At 46.2% G+C, this 17,293-nt stretch overlaps 2 pseudogenes; both read right to left on the minus strand.

Annotated features, from left to right (window-relative positions):
• Positions 1 to 254: 254 nt before the first annotated feature.
• On the minus strand, positions 255 to 1,610 carry LOC146205992 (uncharacterized; annotated as a pseudogene).
• A 3,707-nt stretch (positions 1,611 to 5,317) lies between these two features.
• LOC146205993 (uncharacterized) overlaps positions 5,318 to 17,293 on the minus strand; it is a 60,127-nt pseudogene continuing 48,151 nt past the window's right edge.

The raw sequence follows: 17,293 nt of genomic DNA on the forward strand, positions 1-17,293 counted from the left end.
TGAGGCCTGTAGCGCACAAGCGGCGGACTGCGGAGAAAATTGGAGCGGCGCGTGCCAGGGACGTACGCCGGGCACGGGCAATTCGGTCCTGGGAGCCTGATATGTTGCACACCTTCTGGTGCTCCGCCGTAACCCGACTGATAGATTGAAACCACGTTTATTCTACATTCGAAGCCACTACGGTGAAAAGGAGGGAGGGCGTGGTAAAATAGAAGAAATAATCTGCTTCCGTTTTATCGACGGACTTCATGGGGTTAGCTAAGTGGTAGCTGCATGCGTCTCGTGGACGTTGTGGAGCTGATCGCCGACCAGCGGCACCTAGCTCCGACGGATAAGTGCAAGGACTGGCCGCCAGAGCGCGATGGCACTGTATGAGGTGAAAGATTAAGGCAGGCACAGGTCCAGAGAGGAGAAGGCCATGGTCCCCGTTTAATGGTGTCTAGAGCACGAAGCCGAGATTATATATTGAGCGGACATTTCCATAACAAGTGGACACAGCGGGCGTCGTGCCACCTCGGGAAAAACGGTTCAGCAAGAAAGGCGTAAGAATGGTGGCTGTATCCGCCGCAGCAGGATCGATTCTCGCCGCGTAAATACCTTCGGTGGAAGCGCAAATATAGAGAGGGGGTTGCCCACTGGCGTGAGGTAGGCGGCACGATGTAGTTTGATCGAATGACTCTCCGCGATAGGATCTGCTACCTAATGTGGTAACGAAGGAAGGAGATGGAGCATCGGAAACTCTGGCTAGCGCAGTAGAGAGATCAGCACGCGCTAGTCTATGAGCCTTCTCATTTTCAGGGATACCGCAATGACCGTGGACTCAATGAATGGTGACATGCTGACCGCGTTCGCGGCCCAAGGATGCGTTATGCCTTGTCTTCTGCAGTACAGAGCCCTTATTATAACGTTGGCGCATGCCCGACAGGCAACTTGACAGTCTGTATACACGTGACTGTGAATGGGATCAGTTTGAAACGAAGTTGTGAAAACCGATTCCAAATAGTCTAAGATGGCCATTAGCTCGGCCTGGGTACTGGGTACTGAATGGCGCTAATGCCAATGTATGGTGATATCGGTCCTGATTTCCGGTTGTCTCGTCGTACGAAGCAGTGGCATAGCAAGTTTGACTGCTGCCCTCTGCAGGAAGTGCAGCGTCCGTGCACACTACACGTTCAGATGAATGCAATGAGCTCGTAGCCTTTGCATGCCTTTTGGCGTAATGCCGACGCCGAATTCGCTAATGAGCATCCATATGAAGTGGAAGTGGGTTCCGCTCAGTGGGTGACGTAATTTCCAACGGCGAAGTCTTGCTGGAAAAATGGGCGATACGTGGACATCGTGCCCGAGGAGCAAGAGTATGTGCTGCCCAGCGTTTGTGCTAAGGAGCCTCGTCTCCTGCGTGCGAGTGTGCATGTCAAGGAGCTCTGACAGGTCATTGAGCTTGCTGAAGCTCTTGAGCGCATTAAGAGGTGTGTACTTCAGAAATCCCGTGACGATGCGTCTGGCCTCGTTCAGTAAGCGGTTGAGCGCGAGCAACTGGGTACGGTTTAGAGGATGATACGGCAGTACATGATGCTGGCGTCGAGAAAACCTTCGAAGAATTGCCGCATTTCACGTCCGTTTACTGTGCCTGAGCGGGTCACTGATTATGCGAAAAACGTGCAGAATTTCTTTGGTAGTCTTCGCGACGCCTTTGATACAAGTGTTAGCTGTGAATTTTTCGTCCAGGTGCATACCAAGCATTTGGATAGCGGGTTTTCGCTGCTCGACGGATTGGTTGCCGATGGAAAGTTCTAAATGCTGTTTCTCTTCCTGTTTTCTTGAGGTGGACCGGCCACCGTGAATGACAACGCACTCGGTTTTATCCGGGGAAGTGTGTAAACCAGTTTCCTTGACGTAGTCATGAATGATGTCAGAACTCTTTGTAAGACATCCTCCTGCTCACCGATAGACCCGTGATGTGTAAACACTGTGACGTTGTCGGCTTAAACCACTCGCTTCAGCAAGTCCATAAGGTGTCTCGGTAGCTCGTTCATAACTATATAAAAAAAAAGTTGGGAAGATCACGGAACCCGGAGGGACGCCTACCTAGTTCACGCGGATAGAACTGGTCTCCTGGCCAACGTGGAACTGGTAGCTTCGCCCCTCTTAGATACTAGCTATGAAGTTGTATATTTTCTCTTTTAATCCAAGGTTGCGAACTTTTGTCATAATGGTGCCGTGTGAGACACCAACAAACTGTTTGCCTGTCCACTACAAACAGCCCGTGGTTGCACCGAGGTAGGGTCAAGGGTATCCTCTTTGAGACGGAGCAGTACATCTTGTGTGCATAGTCCAAGGAGGAATCCATGCATACTGTGTAGGGGGCAAAATGTTGACATCTGCAAGGTACCACATCAATCGCATGTTGACCATGATATTCATTACTCTTTACACACGCAATAGATTAAGGAGATAGGACGGAGGTTGGATGAGGTGTGTAGTGGCTTGTCAAGCTTCGGAATGGCTTTTACCGCTGAGAACTTCCGAGTGGAGGGCAGTACCACAGCATCCCAGACTCAGTTAAACTCTTCGTGGAAAGCTTGCTTGTAGTTGGGGGTAAACTGCGTAGGCCGGCCACGTACTCCTACCTGATGGACTCCCGGAGTACTACGCGCATTAGCATAATGCGGGGCATGCTCCAGCTCGGCATAGGGAAGGGTCTGATGCGTGGTTCCCTGTCCTCGAAAGGTTCATCCTTCGTACATGGTGTCTGTGGTTCAAGAGATCTGCAGGAAGAATACCTGAGCGGCCTGATTGAGCCCAGATTATTTCTTGGAGTACCACGCACGCCGGTCTTCCGCTGGCAGAGAAGAGAACGCCGGATGGCCCAAAATTTAGATGGATGAGTTTGCTCGTTAACAGATTCACACATAGTCATCTCATCGAGCGGTCTGATGAGAGCGTATTTGTATAATTTTCAACGGAGCGTTATGTTATGTAACCTTGTTTTGTGGTACGCAGCACGACCAGGCCTCCTGTACTGTCCGGGAGTCCAACGTCTTTTATTCCATAGGTTGACAAAGGCCGATCAGGCTCGGGTGGTCAGGAGGAACCCGAAGGCTCTTGGCGGCCCTCGTTTGGCTTCGCATAGTTGTGGCACCAACTTTTTAATGTTCTTGGGTGGAGACGTCTGCCCCAGTACCTCACGGAATTTATCGCAGTGTGCAGTGTGGCTTAGCCTTGTAGTGGCGGCTTGCTTAACCTTCGTGTTGACATGGCCTGTGCGAAAATGTATAAGTATAGGAAAGTGTTCACATCCCATGCAGTCATCCAACAACTACCATCGAAATTTTTGTGGACGGGTGCTCAGTGTAAGATCTGGTGGCGTGTGCGTCTACTTGAGGACATGTCTCTCCTATACAAGTGTGGGTTTGGGATGTGTTGAAGAAGTGCCAGCCCGTAATATTCATCATAACCCATTATTTGCAGCCCTGGCCCATTGACCTCCTGAAGGGCGATAGCTAATCGTCTTACCTCGGACTCTTGCCTGCTGAAGAACCGGGCGATTATGTCCGCACGTTTGCTGCGAAGCGACCGTAATTGCATTGTGGGACGGTTTCTCACAACAATGGCCCTCAGGAGTTAGCCATGGTGAGGCTGTGTGGCGTTAGAGATACTTCAGTTTGGACCTGCCTGAGAGGTAGCTAGAGCACGCGCTGCCGCGGTTGTTGGATGAATAGTGCCAACGGGAAACGTGTCCGAAAGCATAAGGCGCTCCATGTTGGTGTGGATGCTTGTTTCTATGGCCTGGCTAATACGTTGTTGGACCCTGGCGTATGAACTGCTCTAATTGTGAGGATACTGCAAGAGCCCTGTCTTTAGCTTATCTACTTCCTTTTGAGTTGACTTTGGCGTTCCTTACAAAACAGACTGCTTAGTGAGCGCACTGGGTGAACTTGGTGAAACTGACGAAGCATTTTTATGACTGGCTGTTATTCGTCTTTCTTCTGTTCAGCAACTTTTGCGTAGGTGTTTGGCTGCTTTCTAGGTCTGCGAGGTGGTGTAGAAACTGCGCCGTGTTACCTTGGCTACCGGTGTGGACGAGTTTTGTTCCATTCCGTTCTCGTATTCGCTGTTCTGGCGGCCCCGTGCTTGCCTTTTCTTGCGTTCATGTTTTGCAGGCGGTTTACGCTTTTTGCGCAATTTGTTAGTTTACTTGACACCATTTTGGACCATTTTTGGCCGTAGTCAAATGAGAACCACCGCAATTCCGGCATCTCGGTTTCGTGTTAATGTATGGCGTGCCTGTCGCTACAAGCCGCAAGTGGAGAATCCTGATGCGTCCGCGTTGGGGCATTGCTCCTTACGATGCCCAACCTTGTGATATATACCACAAGCCACAACTCGTGGACGGTACGAAAACACACTGACTGTGACGGCAGTCCGACTTTGTAGGGCAGGCTGTTGCCTTCAAAAGTGATCATGGCAATGCCTTTGTCACCAAGTGGGCGCACCTGCAGGATTTTGCCCTTGTGGCAATACAAATAGCTCATTACTTCCTCAGAAGTCATATCGCCCGCATTTCTAACAATTCCTCTGATTTTATTATGGTCAGAGGTTTCGCACGCTTGAAACGGGGCGTCCTTCCCACTGATCGGCACCCAGCTAACTTGGACCAACGTTTTAGAACATTCGGTTTGCCCTAGCACCGTAAAAGAAATTCAGAGGGGTTCAGAGTCGCCTATGCTAACCTCCAGTATTTTTTTTTTCACTACAGTTGAATAACTAGTATAGACGAATCAGCTATTTTTTATTATTGACTTTAGAAAAAAAGTGTGAATGTAAATGTCATAGGTCTTCTCGAGAAACGGATAGCTACGTAGTTTCCATCACGCTACGACTTACGCCTAAATATTTATAGGTTTTCAAAAAAAAATGTCACGTGACCAGCTGTTATTTTAAATCATTTGCCTTGTGCGTACATCCACCTTAATCGTAGAGAGCACGACCAAGAAAAGCGGCTTTTGTTATCTCGGACGCGTCTCGAGGGTTTAAAGTGACGCCGCAGTCATGAGAAATTTTTTTATTGCGTCAGGCGTCGTTTTCGGCAGGTAAAAATATCCCTTTGTGTAAAGGCTAGTTTGATGGAAATAATGTAGGTAGCTGTTTTTAATTAAAACAAATAACTAATTAGTCTTTAAAAATTAACCAACTGTAGTGAATGAAAAGGTACTGGAGGCTAGCATAGGCAACTCTGAACATATCCGAATTTGATTCACTGTGCCAGGTCATACCGTATTTTCTAAAAAACGGTGTCCAAGTTAGCTGCGACAGCCTATGTACCGAGAAGTGCATTGCGAGCCTCCTGATCCACCACGTCAACGGTGAGCTGGATGCTGTGGCCTAAGTAGTGGACCGAAAACTCTGGTTTTACATCTTCCTCAGGGAGACGGTGATGAGTTAAATGTGGCGCGTAATGACTGTCTGTCCGTGTAAAGTATTCATCAATGATGCGCCATGGTTGTTTAGGACAAAGGATGATGGTGTGTTGGTATATTTGCGCGGGGCCCTGTCGGTCGGCGTTGACACGCCTTTCGTGCCATTCTGTTTTTACCGCTGATAACTTTGTTCCAGACGCCTCCTTCGTTCCGAGAAATAATGGGAGTGGGCAGCGTTTAATTGACTTTGGCCGGTCGTCTGGGGATATTCGTACATGCTGCGGGTAGTGTATTGCCGGTCGATCGTCAACAGGAACGGTTCTCGCGCTCTTTTCAGTCCGTTTGGGGCGGTGGAAATGAAGCGAGATTCATGAAAAGTATTCTGACACTTGCCTTCCGTGCTGTTAGACTCCTCAATGTCGGCAAGGGCAGAAAAGCGGTTGCTGCATGGCAGCAGCTGCATCCTTGGAGCCATTACGGCCCCGTGCGCATTCTTCACAAGAATCCATGGGCTTGACTGGCCCACAGCGGTTTCTGACGCAAGGTCGACACCTTCGGGGACGACACCTGGTCGTTTGTTGTGGTCCTGCGAGGTCAAACAAGCAAGAGAAAAGAAAAGAGAACTTCGACGGGGTAATACCTGGCAGCGGTGGCCGCCAACAGAAAGCCGGATGGCAGGGACAATTATGGGCTCAGATAGCAGCGTCCCAGACAGCAGTCACTGAAGCGGGAAATAACAGTCCAGTTAGGCAGTAGCACACTCGCAAACACGCCCGCCGCTCTCTGTGGCCGGAAGTCGAATCTACTGTATCCCCGTGAAGACCAAAAACCTTACTTAGGTCGATACAGTAGGAAGCGGAATTTCGGCTTCAATTAGGCGTTCATGCTATCACGTTACACTTTCGCTTCATTCTTGTTGCTGTTATAGCGATGAATTGCACGTGATGTCTGAAAGTTGAATTCAAGCACCACGCGGTTTTATCTCCCCGTCGCTTCGGCCATCGTGACTGCTCTCCTCGGCTACAATCCTGAGGATGCGTGCACGTTGATAGTGGGTACTAAAGTTAACTAAATCCAATGTCTACTTTTAACGAGTGAGCCTTACAGCCATCACGCCAGGGAAATATTACCCGCCTCCGTCGGTGTCGATCCTTTGAGGCCTCGTAGCCTTCAAAAATCACCACCTCTGGAAGGCGGCAGCTGGTGAGTGATACGGCAAGGCACTGTTGGATCGGTGGCTTGTGTGACTTCACGAAACCAGACGACATGGTCGAGATGGAAGCAGCTGCCAACTAGGACAGCTCCATTGCTCCATCGAACACACTGGGATCCTTGCACTTCTCTTATTAAGCCTTGCAGCCTCGAAAAATGCAGATCATGCCTCTGGCAGGTGGAGACCGGGTGCAAAGCCAGACAAAAAAGATACGTAGAAGACGGGGCGACAAAGTTTTTCTCTTCATTTCGTTGTCACCTGTCATTTATTTACATGGGTGGTAAAAAGTAACTAACGTCCAGAAGAAAAGCAATAATCACGCACAGATGCCAATCTCATCATGTGCGATTTTTACTGAGAGAAATATGAGTTTTATATCTCTTTTTCTGTCGGTGCTTCTCCGGCGGGGAGAGAAACTATTACAGTCGATTTAGGCTATTTGGCTTAATGTGAAGTATGCGCGTTAGCATTTTCGCGTTTCACTTCGCTTTCAGCTCGAAGATAGAGTTTCAAGTTCAGGCTTCATTCAAATATGGGAGAAATCGGTGACTGGTGACCTTCCTTTCAATAAAATTTTGGGAAAGCATAAAGCCGCTTACAAGGACTATGCGATATGGTTGCATTCTGGAGTTACTGTGCACGGATGGATTGATGAGCACGACGACGTGCTGTGTGCACAGCGCGAGAGAGTGGCAGAATTACACTGATTAGGTATGGCGTAGTGCTCTCGTGCAGTGGCCAAGGAAGCTTGCCTATCTCCCGCGGGATGAAAGCGCAGTCTGACCACATTTATGTTAATATATACACACGCTCATTTTTTTTTTTTTATTCGGGATCGCTACATGTACTCCTTCTGCAAGTAAATGCCATGCCCCTCGACTCACACGCGTGACTTTAGCACAGAAAAAGAGCCCGTGATCACCTCTATGATGCGAATTGTCGCGTAGCCTGGCCTCTGATATCTGTGTCAAAAGTGACGATGACGCGTCGCAGTTTACCTGCGATATTGGCCGGTGATGGAGAAATTGTGCTTCAGTTTGAAGCCTGATCTTATAATTATTCTGGTTTTCTTGTTGTTTGCATACATGTGGCATAACTTGCGGTAGCTTATCGATTGAGGCTAACAGGACCCTTGAAAACAGTAACATTGTCTCACTTTGTGAAACAACCGAACAAGGGTTGAGAGCGAGCCTCAGTTCGCAAACCAACGTTTCGACGATGAGACTCGTCTGTGCGAATTAGTCCTCCAGACCAAAAGTTGTCTTGTGAGCAGAGGTTCCCCCTTTACCCTATAGTTCGATTCTCTTTCATACGGTGTAGCCATATTCTTCCCCTCGCTATACACTCTCTCACTTCGTCAGGTTCACTGGAGCCGAAACAGGCACCAGCAAATCAAGAATAGGGTTCGTGTGCAGTTTTCAGCTACTGCATACAACGCTGAGAACGGACGACCATGGGTGACATAATCCGCGGAAAAATGCTGTCGTATACAGCTCTCGATATGACTAACAGGTTTCGCGCTGTGATTTACTTGATACACATCAGGCATTATCTTGGAGGAAGGCCAGGTAGGAGCGAAGGTATCCTCAACTGGAACCTAAATATATTACCCTTTCTGAAAAAAAAAAAAAATCTTTTTCGACGAACGAGGATGACTACATCGCAATATTCGCCGCTACAAAATACCACTTTGTATACTTGAAACCGTGATTGTTTGATGAAATTAAACATGTCTCGTGATTTCGAGATCACGGCGATCAATACAGGTCCTTCCGACATACAATCACCACATTAATATTAGAAAACAAATGATTTCTGTCATGTTTACTTAGCGAAGATGTACCTGAAGCAGAATTATCAGTCATTCGGCGTGCCCAGCTCAGTTAACCACTCTCGATCAACTGTCAGATTCAACAGTAATTAAGCCCTGACTTATGCATTGATTTCCTGATTTCGGTGTTTCTCGTAAAGCTAGAAGGGTAAAATATAGGAACCACAGAGCATTTTAGCCTGGGGATGACCATGAATTATCACTGGCGTGGTTTAGACGATTTACCTCGATTTTCTGTGATTTCGCGTCAACTGAACTGGCACAGCTCGGTACACGTGTCATAGCATGTATGCTGCCCGAGTGGAATGAACGAAATCTTTTATTTGCCATCAAATACAGATGGGGGGATTGTAGAAAAAAATCTGTCCATGGACAGCTTGACGGGTCCGCAATCCCTTATTTCGGCAGCATGGCAGCATTACATATGTACACATACTCTTCATTAAAACACGCATACACATACGTAGTTAATATTATGTAAACATAGCACACATTAGTAAAAATTTAAACCAAGAGAACATAGGAACTCATTGTTGCAAATGGAAAAGAAAACACCAGCATGCTAGACAATACTACGTAGAAATCAAATACATCTCCCGGAGGTCTTTGTAGGATGCCGTGAAAAGATCGAAACGGACAGAATTATAATAATTTAAAAGTGTCAGTATTGTGTACTTAAGATGCTGTTTCCCGTAATTTGAACGCGACGACGGTACTGACCAATCTTCGAAATGTCTCGTGATGTAACTTAGAATTCTGTCCTGTCATTGGGATAGGTTACGTAGATTGTTCACGTTCCTGTGGCTTTCCTGTTTGTACATACGACTTAGCGATATCTATAAAGATTGTAAACGGTAATTACACCAGACTTATTAAAGAAAGTTGATGTCGAAGCAGTATAAGAAGCATTATATGTGTGTCGGAGATACTTTTTCTGTAACAGGTGGATGTATTCTATATTAGTGGATGTTGTGTTTCCCCATACTAACTGACAATAGTTCGGGATTGAAAGAGTGAATTATAAAGCAAAAGTTTGATGCGTGTGGGAAGAATATATTTTAAACGACCTATTACACTAGTTATTTGACTTATTCTGCTGAGAACATGCTTGACATCATTAGCCCAGGACAGGTTAGCGGAAGAGGTGACACCAAGGCATTTGAAATGCTCCACTAAATCGATGCATCGTGAGTTTATTTTAATATCTTGATTAATATAATCGCTTTTATTTTCCTTCCATTTATCTTGATTGCATTCACTTTCGACCCTTCCTCTAAAGATTTCATTGCACTGTTACATTGTTCTACAAGGAGATTAATATCATTGCCGGCTGAAAAAATACTAGTGTCGTCTGAATTAATAAATTTTGCATTGGAGTTAATATTGACGATATCATTCAGATATATATTAAAAAGTAGACGCCCTAAAATACTTCCCTGCGACATGGGCCTTGGCTGCGGCCCTGTCAGCGCTCAACTGACGCGAAAACAGTCTGCTTGCAAGGTGATGACTCCAAGACGTTTCCTAAGCTGTCTCCGCTACTTTCATTCTTGTTTTATTTCTGAATACTTCGCGCCGCTTTGTGCTGTACTGCAGGCTTTATCGGCGTTTATCACGCTCGCCATGCATCAGCAAAGCATATATATGCTCTCCGCGGATGTAGCGGGAGTACCTTACACCTTATCACTTTTCATCGGCGCAGCGCCAGCAGACGCGTGCATTGCCACGGTGTTCAAGCCTGGGTCTTGGGGCAGTGCAGACCACGTGACAGAGTGACATGTTTGATTGACGTCACTTTTTGCCCCGCCGCCGGCCCGCGGTTTTCAAATGGCACGAGAAATGGTCTAAAATAGTCGAGCCAAAGCGGAGAGGGTAATCGCATTTTCAAAATTCTAAATGTTTATCGTGTTATAACTAATGGCCGGCTACAAATCACTAATTACAAACGGGTGCCTATCGCCAATAGGTAATTATTTACCATCAATATTTAATTAAGAACTTTAATTTTTGACGTCCGCCAACACTGATATTACTAAACCGCAAAAAGCTTTTCTTTACCTCCAAATCCTCGGTTTTAAAAACCAACCAGCCCAGGCAACCTAGTGCGCTTTTGAAGATGCTTGCGAGCAACTATATATCGGCACACTTTCAATTATTGTCACCATATTAAGGTAATATTAATCGATATCCTGTTGACACTACCATCGGGCGACCTCTCGCTACTAAATGCTATCGAAACAAAATGGCTAGAAGCAGAATGTAAAATGTGTGCACCCGGCGCATAATTGACGGCTGCGGAGTCTGTAATGATTGGCGATGTAAGAACAGCGATGACAACGATGCATTCTTTTCAAAAACAGCCACGAAAACCGCGAGTTCCTTCTACATATTGATGGCTATTTATTTAGTCTGCTGACAAAACTGGCTTCGCTTCTCTACAAGAAAATATAAAGCATAAATGTCGCGCACACGGCATTCGAAATCACCAAGTTATGCCTGTGTTTGAAAAGATGCGCTTGCAAACAGTACATTTACGACATTTTCAAACCATGCTTTAATAGAGAATAGCTGCATAATGCATAGGCACAATAGGTCTGACGTCTTTTCCGCCTAGAAAGGTTAGATGATGGACTTCGCATTCTACGAGACATTGATATCGTCACAGGGAAGTCGACTGTATACGCTACATTTCACGAAACGTCCTGGGGCAACCAGCATCGACCGCTTCAGTAAGACTTGACATAGGAGGCACTCGCTGTTTCTCTCTCATAAATATGACGTGCCATTTCTGTGCAGCCTTCTCGTTTCGGCGCACAGTACCATGTTGTGGCCCAAGGTGACACAACTTGTTTAATTTTGGGTGTTTAATAGGGTATAAATTTCGTGTTGCGCACTGTTGCAGAATGTGTCCGTCAAGAATATGAGAGGCCGAGAAGGCACTATCTTGCCTTCTGCCGCTATCGTGCCGACATGCATGTAAGAGATCAAGCGCACTCCGATAAAAGGTTACTGAAATTAGTACATCCTGCCAGTTTCGTTCTGCCGGCGAGAAAATAGGCGGCCAAATAGGTCTTAGTGCGGTAACTTGTCGTTTCAAGAGGGTCTCTATCTACTGCGCTCTCCTGATGGCTCAGCAGGGCTAAAAACCGGTCCTTGCTGCTGTGAAAGGGCTTCGATTACGCAGTCAACGGTACCTCGTAGGGGAGCTAGCGGGCAGTAAGCATCTTACAGGATTTCGGCGGATTCCACCAGATTAGCCGAGAATTTCAGAAAATTACGAATATTATTCAAACATAGCAAACTCTGTCTGTGATTTATTTTCATCATTCGTCTTTTTTCCTTCTCTCTAGCTATCGGCCCGTGGGAAATAAAAGTTTGACAATGGAACCCGCATTGCACGCCAGAGCAGCAAAATATAGGGCCTACCTCGAGTCGAAAGGCGCCGCGGATGTTCGCGCAATTACGCACCTGTAGACGTGATTTTTTGGGATATCTTGGTTGTCGGCGTTTCTTTTTTCGATATCCCTTGACTGGCGAAACATCCCCGGCAGGAAGGTTGAAGTTGATCTCGATCACCTCGCCACATGTCGTCTCCAGCTCCGCGGCCATCCAGGCGCTGGGGCCGCCCTTTGTTGTCAGCTGCCGACGACCGGAAAAAGAAGATTCTTGCAGGCACGCGACGAATACGTACAGCGCGTGCGCTTCGTCAGAAGTGAGACGTTCATGAAGCACTTGTATTAGGCTTTGTTTTGGCCGGCGGGTAGGCATGCAGATGTCTTGCGTTCTAACATAATAGAAGAAGGTCCTGATTTCAGATTCAGTCAGAAAATATCGTATGAAAAGTGAACGCTTTGCCGAAGAGCTGAGTATTCAAGAAGAACCAAGAAACTGAGCTTTTGTAGCTGCTGCTCATCAATGTTTGAGAATCCGATACCGAGCGTTTTTGTTTGTACGAGCTCCTATTAGCATTGTACAAGATTGACTGCAATAAGAATGTCGATAATACATTTCGGGGCCATTGAGCAATTAATATGTGCAGTCACATCTGAAGTTCGCGTAAAGAACTCCACAAAAGATCCAATGCCGCATAAATATGTCCCTAGAGGGCGTAAGCAAAAAATTAAAGAGCTCTCGAGGATATGTATTGGAGTAACGCGAAAGCACGGATGCTGTTTTTGGTTGCTTCTGGTTCCTTCTAGTTGCTTCACTTCTTGTTTACCCATTTTTGTCTTTGGTGCTTTCAAATTACCCGCTAATCCCTTCAATGCCCTTTTTCAGCTCTACTTCCGGTTGCGTGACGTCATATCCTCTATCTAGGTAACATTAATTCACTTGTTTATTCATTTTACTCTTTGGTACTTTCAAATTACGCACCAATCCCCTTCCAATCAGCTTTTCCGGCTCTACTTCCGGTTGCGTGACGTTACATTCTTGACGTCACCCTAATTGACTGCATCAACTAACTACTTTAGTCTTTGGTACTTTTAAATTGCGCGTCAATCCCTTCCTATGCCTTTTTTTGGCTCTACTTCCGGTTGCGTGACGTCACCTCCTTGATGTCACCATAATTCACTGCCTTAACTACTTTAGTCTTTGGTACTTCCAAATTGCGCACCAATTCTTTCCTATGCACATTTTTGGCTCGTCTTCAGGTTGCATGATGTCAAATTTTGATGTCACCCTAATTGACTGTAGTATTGACAATTGTAGTATTTGATACATTGAAATGAGGCGCCAAGCCATTCGCGAATGAGACCGTTTTTGCCATTACGTTTTCATTTTATGCCTCTAATTATTAACCTAATTAACCTAATGGCCTAATCATTTTTTCGCCCACAAAATTACATCACGCTGTATCAATTGACACTACTCATTAACCTCTACGACTTCTCAATTACTCACAGCTGCTGCAGTCACGATTTTGCAAATTGCGCGCCAGTCCCTTCCTATACCCTTTTCCGGTTGCGTGACCTTGCATCATCTACGTCACATCAATTCACCTCTTGTTTATTCATTTTAGTCTTTGGTACTTTCAAGTGGCGCGCCAATCCCTTCCTGTGCCCTTTTTCGGCTCTACTTCCGGTTGCGTGACGTCACATACTTGACGTCACCCTAACTGACTGCCTTAACTACTTTAGTCTTTGGTGCTTTCAAATTGCGCGTCAATCCCTTCCTATTCCCTTTTTCGGCTCTGCTTCTCGTTGTGTGACGTCACATCCTTGACATCACCCTAATTGACTGCCTTAGCTAACTACTTTAGTCTTTGGTACTTTAAAATTGCGTGTCAATCCCTTCCTATGCCTTTTTTGGCTCTACTTCCGGTTGCGTGACGTCACCTTCTTGACATCACCCTAATTGACTGCCTTAATACTTTAGTCTTTGGTACTTCCAAATTGCGCACCAATCCCTTCCTATGCCCATTTTTGGCTTGTCTTCAGGTTGCATGATGTCACATTTTGACGTCACCCTAATTGACTAATTTATTTAACAATTGTAGTAATTGATACATTGAAATGAGGCACCAAGCCATTCGCGAATGTGACCGTTTTTGCCATTACTTTTTCATTTTATGCCTCTAATTATTAACCTAATTACCTAATGGCCTAATCATTTTTTGCCCACATTACATCACGCTGTATCGATTGACACTCCTTAACCTCTACAACTTTTCCATTACCAACAACTGCGGCGGTCACGATTTTGCAAATTGCGCGCCAATCCCTTCCTATACCCTTTTCCGGCTCTACTTCCGGTTGCGTGACGTCACAACCTCTATCTGCATAACATTAATTCACTTCTTGTTTATTCATTTTAGTCTTTGGTACTTTCAAATTGCGCGTCAATCCCTTCCTATTCCCTTTTTCGGCTCTAATTCTCGTTGCGTGATGTCACATCCTTGACGTCACCCTAACTGACTGCTTTAGCTAACTACTTAGTCTTTGGTACTTTCAAATTGCGCGTCAATCACTTCCTATGCCTATTTTCGGCTCTACTTCCGGTTGCGTGACGTTACCTCCTTGACGTCACCCTAATTGACTGCCTTAACTACTTTAGTCTTTGGTACTTCCAAATTGCGCACTAATTCTTTCCTATGCCCATTTTTGGCTCGTCTTCAGGTTGCGTGATGTCACATTTTGACGTCAACCTAATTGACTAATTTAAATAACAATTGTAATACTTGATACATTGAAATTAGGCGCCAAGCCAATCGCGAATGAGACCGTTTTTGCCATTACTTTTTCATTTTATGCCTCTAATTATTAACCTAATTAACCGAATGGCCTAATCATTTTTTCGCCCACAACATTACATCACGCTGTATCGATTCACACTACTCATTAACCTCTACGACTTCTCAATTACTCACAACTGCTGCGGTCACGATTTTGCAAATTGCGCGCCAATCCCTTCCTATACCCTTTTCCGGCTCTACTTTCGGTTGCGTGACGTCACATCATATTCGTCACATCAATTCACCTCTTGTTTATTCATTTTAGTCTTTGGTATTTTTAAGTTGCGTGCCAAACCCTTCCTGCGTCCTTTTTCTGCTCTACTTCCGTTTGCGTGAGGTCACATACTTGACGTCACCTTTATTGACTGATTTAATTATATTTAGGTATGTGATACATTCAAATGTTGTCCCTAGCTAATTTGACCATTTTCGCCTTTACTTTCTCATTTTTTTGCCTCTAAATAATTACTTATTTAACTTATTACCCTACTTTTTTTCGCTCGCAGTACGTCTACCTCTATAGATTGACACCACTCGTTAATCTCTACGACTTTTAAATAACTCACAGCTGCTGCGGACACGATTTTGCGTGTTTTGCCTCTATTATTAACCTAATTAGTTTACTGACCTCATTATTTTGGACACAATATTACGTCACCCTCTATCGATTGACACCACTCATTAACCTCTACCACTTCGCAATTACAACTACTGTGGACAACTTTTACATTTTTTGCCTATAATTATTTACCTGATTAACTTATTGCCTAATTATTCTTTCCGCACCAACATTACGGTAGCCTCTGTTGATTGATACCACTCATTAACCTCTACCTCTTCTCTACTTGCAACTGCTGCAGACACAGTCTGCGGACATGGTCTGCGGACAGAAATCTTCGAACATAGCGAGGTAACGCTCTCGCGTTAATAACGTCATGAAGCAAAAACCACTGATCGCAGGGCAGCGCAGCTGCCCAGCACCATCATCCCCTTTCCTCTATTTTAGGTGGACTGGTTCGTACTCTGCAGCGATGTCCCTTCGATCCGGGCAATAGGGCAAATACCTGAAAGCACTGTGTATTGAAGACGCGAAAGAACGTCGCTAAACCGCCTATTGTTGACCGCAACACTCGTACAGGGATAAGTAGAATAGGCTACAGAAACCCAGGTTTGTTCTATGGCCACGTCAGCTTACGGCGACTCGAAACTCGTCCGCCTGGGAGTCGATCTCATGCGGCAAGGACCGTTGTTTTCGTCTGCGTTGCGCATAACGTAGCCGGCTGCGGGCCGTACGGGGCGTACCTGGCTCGGGTGGCTCAGAGTGCACCAGATTCTCAGCATGTCTTTGATGTCCACCTCCGGGAGGCAGATGGGTGACGGGCTACGATCGCCAGCCGGGTCCGCTCGCTGCTGCAGCTCACTCGCCATGGATGACGCTCTTTGGAGCGATGTTCCTGTGTCTGACGCAGTCGCCGACTCGTTCATCTCGTAGCCACCAGCGATCAGGAACTCTTGTTGCTGTAGGCCTCTGGAAAAAATGGCTTCGCAGACCCCGTCTTCTTCCTCCTCTTTGTCGGGGAAGCGCTCGCCAGTCTGCCAACGGCTCACGTGCTGCTGCAACTTGCCGCGAGAGGCAACCGCTCTCAGCGGAAGTGACTGGCGCAACTTCAGGCCACTTTATTGGGAAACTCTCAAGACACAGGGAAATAAATGGGAGAGAAATGAAATACCGAACCAGATGCTATCGCAGGTAAAACCAATTAAATATAAACGAAAAGAGGAAGACGCCGAACAGAATAATTAGGAAAGGTCAATTAGAAGAAAAAGAAATCAAAAGCGCACAAATGACCCCACTGTGGGTATGAGCCATTGGCACCGAGGAAGAAGAGGACCGCGGAAAAAAGTGTTTTTAGTGCAGAGAAGCCTCTTCAAGGGCCCATGACACCAATTTTAAAATATTAACAGTGTAGTGCATCTTATTCCTGATGTGGCAAGAACTAAACTTCAAAGCTTCAACCCTATCGGAGCTGCGCAGATATTTTTCAAACTACAGTATTTTTTTTTCTTTGCGGCAACCGCTGGCCGATCTGACCACCGGCGTAGCCGGTTACGACATAAACCGATGCCGCGTCGCTTTCTGCATGTTCTGTGCACGAGTTACACGCTATAGTTGCGCGCAGCCGATTTACCGGACCAAATAGTAATCATGCCGCTAACCGAGGTTACCGCAAACTGATTTTCGATCTCTGTTAGCGCTTTTGCGCCGCATATGAGCTGGCCCGCTCGAACAACGTATACACTGCACTCTGATACACGTCTCAAAAGGAACACGTAATATGCGTACAGGACCGACCTGCGCTTTTGTAGTCTTCGAGTAGCGCCCGACAGCGCAGCTGCGTATAATGTATATATAAGGTGCGGCACGCTCCATCGAGGTACCGAACACCCCGTCCCTTCTTAGCTGCATCGATCGTTTAGTTGCTCGTTGTTAGGCCCAAGTCTCGCCTCAACCGCGTCATGAAACTATAAATTAAGCTCATGAGGCTTGCAGAACAGGATGCCGTAAGCTTACAGCAATGGTGCCGCCCACGAGCGCG

The sequence above is a fragment of the Amblyomma maculatum genome, chromosome 1 (assembly GCF_055883805.1).
Source record: "Amblyomma maculatum isolate TAMU_Amacu chromosome 1, ASM5588380v1, whole genome shotgun sequence".
Classification (NCBI taxonomy): Eukaryota; Metazoa; Arthropoda; class Arachnida; order Ixodida; family Ixodidae; genus Amblyomma; species Amblyomma maculatum.